The sequence below is a fragment of the Schistocerca nitens genome, chromosome 8 (assembly GCF_023898315.1).
Source record: "Schistocerca nitens isolate TAMUIC-IGC-003100 chromosome 8, iqSchNite1.1, whole genome shotgun sequence".
Classification (NCBI taxonomy): Eukaryota; Metazoa; Arthropoda; class Insecta; order Orthoptera; family Acrididae; genus Schistocerca; species Schistocerca nitens.
This window is the reverse complement of record NC_064621.1, coordinates 609663805-609675567: the sequence shown is the minus strand read 5'-3', so window position 1 is coordinate 609675567 and position 11763 is coordinate 609663805. Positions and strand designations below refer to the sequence as shown.

General features: G+C 38.0%; 1 pseudogene; it reads right to left on the bottom strand.

The window, feature by feature from the left end:
- Positions 1-1214: 1214 nt before the first annotated feature.
- Positions 1215-1332, bottom strand: LOC126199934 (5S ribosomal RNA; annotated as a pseudogene).
- Positions 1333-11763: the final 10431 nt, after the last annotated feature.

Below are 11763 nucleotides of genomic sequence, written 5' to 3'. Positions count from 1 at the left end.
TACATAAAATGAATTCTGTAGGTCAGTAAAGTTTTGACAGTTTATCAAATATTTACGTACTTTGACACATATAAACAACAAATTATGGTGCAAATTATAAGGTCAATGCAACTTAAGTTCAATTTGCACAACTTTACATAAAAATAGACTACATTCTTATGTATGTTTGATTTGCAAGCACAAAGAATTCCATATGACAAAATAATTTTTATAAGGTGCTTGCACCACCAGGTTGCACCATCAAATAGTTTCCAGCTCAAGACAGCCTATATAGGTGTGAAGTGCCCGTTTTAGTTATAAAGTTTTATTGGTGAAAAAATGGTGACCTCATAACTCTTTTGATATCCCAGAACCCTTGCCATGTGTTCACTATGTCAGTTAAAGTTACATTTACATCTTTAAATCCTTATTTTAGAATAAAATGCTTATTTTATGTGCATGAATACAATAATTTTGAACCTCTTGGATGTCAGTATCAGGTAATGATACTGAAAAGAGTTTCAAGGTCCCCCAAGAACATTATCTTAAGAACATATGGTAAAAATATTGATGGTCTGCCATGAATATAAATTATAGGAATGGCCATCCCCACAACTGGTACTTCTGTTCCCAAAAATCATTGTTTTTTGGGGGTTTCTCAGGCAGCACCATGAACAAATGGTGCTTCTATATGCCATCTAAGACCCAACCTAGATTACAGCTAATGGAAAAGAGCCAATCAGTTTGCTGTTTGCCCAATTTGCTTGGACTGGAGGAAGTGTATAACTTTTAAATTTTGACCCCATATTGTAGCTGCAGTACACCCATACTTCCGATGTTAATACAAAATGGTCATTAGGCCAAGAGCCATCCAAAACCTTTGACCCCTTATCTCTATGATCAATACAACCCAAGAAATTACCACTTGAAAAATCTGATTTTTGCGTGCAGCTTTTTGGGACATATTGGTATTGTGCACTGTTGAGCATGGATCAATTGCTAACAATGATCTATCTGTTGGGTAAAAAAAAAGAAGAAGAAGAAAGTGGCCTAGCGGGACTATCCAACCACCGTGTCATCCTCTGTGGAGGATGCAGATAGGAGGGGCATGGGGCCAGCATGGGGTCAGCACACCACTCTCCTGGTCGTTATGATGGTATTATTGGCCGAAGCCGCTACTATTTGGTTGAGTAGCTCCTCAATTGGCATCACGAGGCTGAGTGCACCCCGAAAAATGGCAACAGCGCATGACGGCCTGGATGGTCACCCATCCAAGTGCCGACCATGCCCGACAGTACTTAACTTCGGTGATCTCACGGGAACCGGTGTAGCCACTGTGGCAAGGCCATTGCCTCTATCTGTTGGATGGGGACATGAATCTGATGACAATGAGTTTCACACTTCTCATTTTCTGAACATTATCAAAGCAACCACAGCATTACTTTGTATATGAGATGACTACTGATATCAATGTTGAAACAACAGTCACACTTTGTAAAGGGAGGGTGCAGTGATTGTGAATGAAAATAACCTCTGCAAATAAGTAGCTGAGCAAACGAGTAGCTTTCATAGCCAACATTAACACTGACTTCACATTTTTTAAACTTTTTCTATGATTTGTCTTGTGCCTCATGCATTCTAAATAAAAATGAAATCAATGGAATCACCCAATATCTCGTTAAGGTCGGTTTTTAATATCTAAATAAATGTACAAAAAATTGTCAGTGGCCTATGCAGCATTTTAGTGGAGGAATACATATTTTCCAAGATGTGAAAAATGGTTGAATTATCTAAACATTACATGAAATCATTTCTACCAGCCTTCAAAACTAGTAATTCTAGGAAATCTTAAGAAGAATTATGTAGCACAGCCACCCATGATGCTTCTCAAAGAGAAACACTGCAGTACAGGAAAAGATGAAAATTATCAATTTAATCAGTATTTTTCAGATAGTGTTTCAGTTTGTATTTTTGTTGTTTGTATAGCAAATAATTTCTGTCGATTTCTTTCTAAGTTCTTTGAAATCACACATATGGTGTTTCAGCTTTTTACAATTGTTTAGCAGCAATGGGGCTCATAGCCATAACAAATTTTCTGAATGATAATGATCTGTGATACTGGCTAAAATTGATTTGATTGACACATGCTTTTATTTTATAGAATAACAGAATATTTAATCCATCAATGACAGCCAGTGCAGCAGACTGTTGTCATTAAAAAAAGTTTCAAGTACATTTGATTTTCAATTTCCAAATACTTTTGCATACTAAGTTATGCTGCAGTTGCTTGTTTTTCAACAGGTGGTAAGTGGTCATACTTCTTAAATCACAGGCAGTGCTAACCACAGTTTTACTTGGCAGTGTAGGGATAATTGTATTCAGGAAATTTAAAATTGAAAACATTCTGTTCATCTTAATTTTGTTGCTCATTCAAAAATTAAATAATTTTTATAGTTGCACGTAGGCATTTCCAGCTAACATCTCACATTAAGTTCAGGACATGTAAATTGCAATAACTAATACTATGTACTAGACAATATGGTTCAGTGTTACATTTAATATGTATTTTGTTTGTTTCTATGCCTATCCAGTACTGCAAACGGTTCAGAGCTGGCAAACGATGCTGTGAATTTGAATGTTTGGATGATCTTCTTCCTCCCGGCTTTGGAGACATGGAAGACTCCAGTTCAACAGCAATCTGCAATCACATTCTGTTAATAACATCACTTTTGATAAAATTATGGAGGTAACTACCTCAGCAAAGAAACTGCAGTATGTGACATATTCCACTGTTAGTCATTAAAATTTTTATGGTGCCTCCTTTACAGAACATTGAATGAAGTAATTCATTCACATATCTAAGTCTTATCCAGGTATTTACAAAAAGTCCATAATTTTTAAAATTATTATAAGAATCACATGAATACCACTGTGTTGTAAAACTTTGACATTCTGTACCAAATCTCCACTGTTTGACAGAGGAAGTAATTAAGTAAAGCAACAATCTTTTAACTATCCTGTAGTCATATCGACTTCATTAATCTTGTAATTTCTCACATTAACATGCTAGTAGGCTTATCATAGCTTACGCAACAGCAAACTTCCATATATAAAATGGTTTTTAAAAAATTGCAATAATTTTCTGACACCTTTTTGTGTATATTATTAGTTACAGGAAGAAGTGGTGTCAGTCAAAAGGATCTATGAAACTTAATGAGCAAACACTCTGTGCACTTTCAGATGATTAAAATATACTGTGATTCATGGCAATAACCATTCATGTAAATGAAATCATTTAAAATGTACATATACCAATCTGACTAATATTTTGTGTGCATGCAATACATAAAAAATGAAGATAAAAAGTTCAGTCCCTTTTGTCTTTCAAATAGTTTGAAATGGGACCATCTGACAACATCTGAAAGAGAATGTTGCTTGATTCTACTGTTGTAACTTAGTATTTTACACAGGAATGTACATTATGCAGAGACATCTTTATTTTTTAATTTACATAAATTTCCAACAATAAATGTTACTAAAGATTTCCTTACATATCCTGAATAACCTATGTAATAGCCTTGCTCATTGTACAAGGTGCCACAATATTATGCTGCATGGAAAATATTTGTTGTGTGCAACAGTATACTAACAGAAACTTATCATTACAAAAATAGGTAATCCATACTTAAATATCAGGAACATTTTTATATTGTGTGATTTTATTTAATAGAAATGTTTAAATTAGAGCATTGAATACTTCTACTTTCTTAACTATACTTTCTCTTCCAACACTATGTTCCTCTTTCAAGTAACACCAAAACCAGTTAAATATCAGAATAGTATGAAAACTTTTTTACATGGCCTAACATTCTAGATATTTTAAATTTTATTGTAGTCCATTGCTTTGTGCTTCATTTTTTGTAAACTACGTAGAGTAGCTTCAATTGACAGCCTACATTTCATTCATCAGTCATGCATAAGACTATCAATTACATTTAACAGTGTGACATGCAAAATTGCAAAGAAATGTGATTTCCTTGATTTAAAAAAAAAGAAAGATGTTCATATTGAAGCTCTTTATAATGGAAAACTCAGATGTTTTCTAGAGTATACTTCAATCTACTGCAAGAAAATGTTAAAATACGAAGATTTTAATACAAAAGGAACAACAGTTTTTAGATTTTTAAAATATACAACTCCTTATATTTCTGATATGTCATACCTATGTCCTACATTCAAAATGATTAAGTGGTGCATCTCCAAATTGTTCATCTGCTATAAAATTATTCAAGCTAAAAGCCTGAAATATGTCCATATCATTTAACATATCACATTTTACCTGCTGAACAATATATTATGCCTTTCTGAAAGGCTATAAAACTAATATACTATTTTCTCCTGAAGTTGGACTTTATTAGACCTCCATTTTAAAAGACATATCAGATATTATCCATACCCATGTTGGAATTTTAATGTGAAATTTACTAACTTCAATTACTAAGTGTGTTCAGAGATTGGGAAATCACATTTCTTGAATCTGAATTAGATCTGCTTTCTACAGATATATTTTATGAATATTTCTCATAAGAACTGAATAAATATATAAACAGTTTTATTAAATTAAATCCTCAAATTTTCATTTTGAAATAATGGTTACTCTTTCAATTATGTCCAGTCTCCGGCACTCTGATTTACAGCTGTGATGTCTGTTCAGTAGACTTTAACTTTTATCTCATTTTGACATTCACTGTTCTCCACTTGTAAACTGACAACACTTGATCGACCTGTTTTGACAACATAATGGTACTCCAGTGTGTAACTATTTTTTTACATTTTATGTGTAGCAATTGCTTGTGATGATGATATTTGTAGCAACTTACTTACAAATTAAAGAGCTTCAATTTTTTACTTAATTGTGCATAAATTTTAAAAAAACACACAGAGTCCATATTTACAGAACATTAACTGGATATCATGTTTTATATGAACAAATGTAGACAACTGTGCCTACACTCTCTGTTATTGAATTGTCTATATTCTATTGAATTCAATGTGAGACCAAGAAAAGATACTTTTAATTTTGATGGAAAGATATGTATGAATAAGATGTGCTACCATGGTGAAGTCCACAGTTCCACTAAAATGAGCTTGTTTAATGCAGAGATTATCAATGCTGATGATTTTTTCTTCATCCTGTTGCCCATTCTGTGGACTTTTGAGCCACATAATAGTGATGATGGTGATGACATGGATGATGGTGCTTATGTATTGTAAACAACTACTTTTATGACTTGCATTCCTCTAGAGCACAATATTTTGTACATTTACTGTGTTATTATTTTTTGTCGTCAGTACATTCACTTTCCTACAATGCTTGTGAGCTAATGTTAATAAAGTATTTATTTACCATATATATTATTTTCTGATCATTATGTAAAATGATGAATTTGAAAGTGGCAGTAAAGAGTTTTGTTATCACAAGAAGAAACAAGTGTAAAAAAGTAATCTATCATATGTTATGTTATTGGCATAGTATTTCTGATACATTGTTTTAAAAAAAGAAGGTGTACAGGTATTTTTGTATATGAGAAATAACTTCAGTTTGTTAGTTGAACTGTTAATAATGGAGCAACTGGAGAGCAGTGTCATTTGGAGCCATCCATCAACAGTTCAGTCAGCTGTAGAGGTTTCTCTGTTCCTTAATTAAATTGATCATTAGCTAATCTTGCTCATTTGTGCACACTGAAGTGTTACAGAAGTTTTTTTACTTATGTCACTTGTTGTTTGTATATCTGAATGATAAATTTTTATATTGTGTATACAGTAAGTGTTTATAATAATGATAAATAAAATCATTTCTAATGTAAACTGTTGTTCCTGAAGTGGCTCTCTCAAAGTACATTGACCTACACTATCAAGGACTACACTAAATCTTGATTAACAAATCTAAATGTTGAATTAGTAAACCTCTTATAAGGTAAGTTTTGAACTGGTGTCAAGTGACACCAGAAGACAAATGAGCAAAAACTAACACTCACTTCCCACCTTATTTACTCATTAATGTCCTTTTTGCTCATAATAATCAGCAGTTTAATGCTCAGTCATACAAATACTCATATTACATGGTTACAAATGAATAAAAATAACTGACAGGTACCAGAAGTAGAGGTGGACAGACATGCACTATATGGGGCTCTATGTCTGGAGTTCATAAGTATTCAGATATATAATGAACTGAGGTGGCACTAGCACATGGACGAGTTAACAGAAAACTTCATTCCCCTTGCTTTCCATTTAAATATCTCTCTCATTTTGATGATTTGCTGATGGAACGGGTAGCTTACTGTCACTCAGTAGCCATACTGTCTAGGAATAATCTGGAGCAAACCAGCTAAAGTCAAAAAAGTATTTATTGAAGTTTCAATAAACACAATGAGTTAACAAAAAGCATTGAGTTTTGTTTTCTAATAGTTTGGTTTTAATCCACATATGTTTTATTCTAAAATCGACTGTGTTTACAAACTTAAGAGTCTTACATGGCATGTTTTGTTGTTGCTCCAGCAAACTGTATGCATTTGGCAAAAGAGCCTGTAAAGCACAAGAGGGTATAAGTGCGAGTGTTGTGACTCAAAAGGCAAAGATGAACAAAAGCATTGTTTTGTTGTTGCTCCAGCAAACTGTATGCATTTGGCCAAAGAGCCCGTAAAGCACAAGAGGGTATAAGTGCGAGTGTTGTGACTCAAAAGGCAAAGATGAACAAAAGCATTATGTTCATACAAACAAAAATTTAATCAAACAAAGTATCTCCAAGAATGAAACATGCTATTAAAAAAATTTACTTTTAACAGTATTTATTCTACAGAAGTGTTCAGCTAAGAATATTGTTTAGATTGATAACTGAACATCTTGCAGAAGCGTCTTCAGAAACCTATGGATCATTATACTTACATCCAAATATGTATACTCTCAAATGGTATTTGTGTTTAATTAAAGTGAATTTAGGATAAACTGTGTAACTGACAACTACAGTACTTGAAGTAAAAATTACTGTCACATAGGATATGTATACCTATCGAGCATGCAGAATAGAGTTTTATATTCTGGGTCCAAAAATTGCGTAACAGGTTACCAGTAGATATGATGTAGGGAACTAAAAATAACAATAAACATAGTAAACTAATACCTCATTAAGTACTCCAGCAGTTTATCAGAATATCTGGACTGAGGGACGTAAATTCTGCATAACTCTAATGTTTATATCTAACAGTTTTTATCTTTACTAGTGTGTGGATAGCTGATTTTGTTATGTGTAAAGTTACATAAAGGCTTTGTTTGAAGTCTTAGATAAAAAACATCAGCTGCATAGAAAAAGAGGAATACTAGCTTTTGTTTCTAAAGCAGATAAAAATAAATAGAGAAATTTGAAATAATTATTAGCATGAGTTGAAGCACTAAACATAATTTGTTGTTAATATACTTTATAGAAATAGCTTGCAATAAATCTTTCTGCACATGAATGTGTAACTTTGATTCAGTCCACATCACTGAAAGCTCTTCTTTATTATGGGATTTATGGAGCATGATTTGTGAATGAGATGAACAGATTTACACAAAGTACTTCACACAAAGGCTATTTACCTATAGATATCTTATCTTTAGTGTGGAGTGGGGTTCTCCGTTATAGAAAAAAGTTCCTCGCTAAGCTCATTTCAGTACAAAGCAACAACAATGGAATTCATTCTTTAATTAATTTGCATATTGTATTGTGTGAATCCTGTCATGAAGAAGACCCTTCAGGGATATGGAATGAGGCAAGTGATACATAAACAGCCATAAGTTACCACCACTAGCTACTCCTCTGAAGTGTACTAATAATAAGTTATGACTAGTGCTAATCTACTCAAATTGATACTTGTGTTAATTACTTCTACATTACTATATAAGTGTATTGTTGTTTACCAATCAAGAAGTACACAACAAATACCACGAGAGGCTGCCACCACACAGCCACCACCACTTACCTGGCGTCTCTCAGATCTGTGCAAAAATGTCCAGATGGTGCTCATAAACCCAGACCTTCCCCTGCTTTGGTCCCTCATGTATGATGGTCGATAGTGTAGACTGTCAATAGGCAATGCTGTCCACCACAAACTCCTTTGCCTCCACCTCGTATTAGCAGACATGGGAATCCTTCCACCGACAGGCTCAAAACATGACATGCTGCTAACACTCAGACATTTCAGCTGCAGCGAGTAGACAGTCCTGAATCAGCACTTAGACATTTTGGTTCACTGCCTGCACTCTGCTCGGTACGGTACTCTTGTAGACTACCTTCCATCTTACCTGTCACTATTTACAGAGTAACTGACCTATCAAGAGCGTCTGCAACATTATTATCAGCTATACATAGACTGCCAAGAGACAGTAAAGTTATTTTAGATATCAAGAAAAGGATAGATTGCTACTCACCACATAGTGGAGATTTTGAGTCACAGACAGGCACAACAAAAAGACTACTAAACACATAAGCTTTCAGCCAGAAGGTCTTCTTTGTCTCAGGCTGCCAAGCCAAAGCCAGACTGCCAAAAACTGTGCATGATGGGAGAAGCAATCTGTGTGATGAGGATAAGGAGGAGGCTAAGGAAGGGAGAGATAGCAGGGCAGGGGTGGGGAATGGTAAGGTGTTGGTCGTTGGAGCATACAGGGGCAATGTGGAGAGAGGGTAGGACACCTAGGTGCAGTTGGGAGGTTAGACGTAAGGCAGGGGGGAGAGGAGGCTAACGGAAAAGGAGAGAAGTAAAAAGACTGTGGGTGTGCTTGTGGAATAGAAGGCTGTGTAGTGCTGGAGTGGTAACACGGAAGGAAATACGTGGGTGAAAGACAATGACTAATGAAGGTTGAGGTCAGGAAGGTTAAGGAAATGCGAAATATGCTGCAGGGAGTGTTCTCACTTGCACAATTCAGAAAAGCTCATTGGTAGAAAGGATCCAAATGGCACAGGCTGTGAAGCAGTCCTTAAAATGCAGAACATTGTGTTGGGCAGCAAGCGCAGCAACTTAGTGGTCCAGCTGTTTCTTGGTCACAATTTTTCGGTGGTCATTCATGCAGATGGACAGTTTGTCAGTTGTCATGCCCATGTAGAACAAAGTACAGTAGTTGCAGCTTAGCTTGTAAACCACATGACTAGTTTCACAGGTAGCCCAGCGTTTGATGGGATAGGTCATTCTTGTGACCAGACAGGAGTAGGTGGAGATGGGAGATGTGTGGGATAGGTCTTGTATCTGTGTCTATTACAGGGATATGAGCCGTGAGGCAGGGGGTGGGAGCAGGGACTGTGTAGGGATGGACAAGAGTACGGTGTATGTTCAGTGGGCAGTGGGATACCACTGTGGGAGGAGTGGGTAGGATGCTTTTCATTTCAGTGGATGACAAGAGGTAGTTGAAACCCTCACAGAAAATGTGACTCCGTTACTCCAGTCCTGGGTGGTACTTGTAATGACCCCACAAGCTGCCCCCATCCCTGTCTTGCTATCCCTCCCTCTCCCAGCCTTCTCCTTACCCCCAACACCCAGATTATTTCTCCCATTATGCACAGTTGTTCACAGTCTGGCCTTGGCACCCACAGATGGTCATGTGTGTGTGAGCTGTGTTTGCATGAATGTGTGTTTTTATGTTATCTGGCAAAAATAAAACAATGGAAAATCCAGGATGGAATGTAACAATATTATGAGATTTTGGCCAATGGCCTTTGTCAACAATAGACACACATATAGTATGGTGGAGATGGTGGACAGTGAAGTGCTGCAAGTTGGGCAGCGGACAGGGTGTAGTAGGGGGAGGGGGGGGGGGGGGGGGTGAAGAAGCAGCAGAAAACGAGAAAAACATAGAGAGAAATAAATAAAACAAAACAACTGGGTGTAATTGTGCAATGTCACCTGTGTAGTGCTAGAATGGGAGCAGGGGAGAGGATGGATGTGCGAGGACAGCGACTAACGAAGGTTGAGTTCGGCAGCGTGTTCAGCAACAGGGTGGTCCCCTTGTTTCCTGGCCACAGTTTGTCAGTGGCCATTCATGTAGACAGACAGCTTGTTGGTTGTCATGCCTACATAGAATGCAGCACAGTGGTTGCAGTTTAGCTTGTAGACCACATGATTGGTTTCACAGGTAGCCCTGCCTTTGATGGGATAGGTAATGTTAGTGACCGGACTGGAGTAGGTGGTGGTGGGAGGATGTATGGGACAGATCTTGCACCTAGGTCTATTACAGGGGTATCAGCCATGAGGTAAGGGATTGCGAGCAGGGGCTGTGTAAGGATGAATGAGTATATCGTGTAGGTTCGGAGGATGGTGGAATACCACTGTGGGGGGAGGTGGGGGGGGGGGGGGGGGAAGGATAGTGGGCAAGACATTTCTCATTTCAGGGCATGGTGAGAGGTAATCGAAACCTTGGCAGAGAATGTAATTCATTTGCTCCAGTCCTGAGTGGTACTGAATTACAAGGGGAGTGCTCCTCTGCGGCCAGATGGTGGGGCTTTGGGAACTGGTGGGAGACTGGAAAGATAAGGCATGGGAGATTTGGTTTTGTAGAAGGTTGGGAGGATAATTATGGTCAGTGAAGGCTTCAGCGAGACCCTCGGTATACTTTGAGAGGGACTGCAGATGCAATGACCATGGGTGGCTAGGCTGTACGGAAGGAACTTCTTGGTATGGAATGGGTGGCAGCTGTCTAACTGGAGGTATTGCTGGTGGTTGAGGGGTTTAGGATTCTAGGTGCTTAGGAAGGATTCCTCTAGATGGCCCATGAATAGGTTGGCATAGGATGATGCCATGCAGGTGCCCATAGCCGTACCCCAGATTTGTTTGTAGGTAATGCCTTCAAAGGAGAAGTAACTTTGGGTGAGAATATAGTTGGTCATGGCGACTAGGAAGGAGTTTGTTGGTTTGGATTCTGTCAGGCGTTGGGAAAGGTAGTGTTCAATAGCAGTAAGGCCATGGGCATTAGGAATGTTAGTGTACAGGGAGGTGGTGTCAATAGTGATGAGCAGGGCACTGTGTGCTAAAGGGACAGGAAACGTGGAGAGTTGATGAAGGAAATGGTTGGTATCTTTTACGTAGGAGGGTAGGTTCCATGTAATAGGTTGAGGGTGTTGGTCTGTGACAGTAGAGATTCTCTCAGTGGGGGCACAGTAACTGGCCACAACGGTGCGTCCTGGTTGGTTAAGTTAATAGACTTTAGGAAGCATGTAGAAAGTAGGAGTGTGGGGAGTGGTAGTGGTGAGTAGAAAGACGGACTCTGGGAAGACGTTCTGGGATGCACCTAAGGATTTGAGTAGTGACTGGAGATCCTGCTGGATTACAGGAATGGGGTCACTGTGGCAAGGTTTGTAGGTGGAAGTATCTGACAGCTTGGGGGGTCCTTCCGCCAGATAATCCTTGTGGTTCGGAACAACAGTGGTGGACTGCAGTTGTTTCTGTGGATGTAAGGTTAGTCTGCATGTTGAAGGATTTGGGGAATGATAGTGAGGCAAGGTTTGAGGTTAAGAAACTCTGCAAACTTAATAGGGGGTGGTTTGGGAGCAGTGGGGCTGGATCACAGTTGGATGGAGGAGTGAACTGAGTTAGTAAAGGTTCAATATGGTCTGAATCCCCCCCATGAACCATGGACTCTGCCATTGGTGAGGAGGCTTGCGTGCCTCAGCGATACAGATGGCCGTACCATAGGTGCAATCACAATGGAGGGGTATCTGTTGAGAGACCAGACAAACGTGTGGTTCCTGAAGAGGGG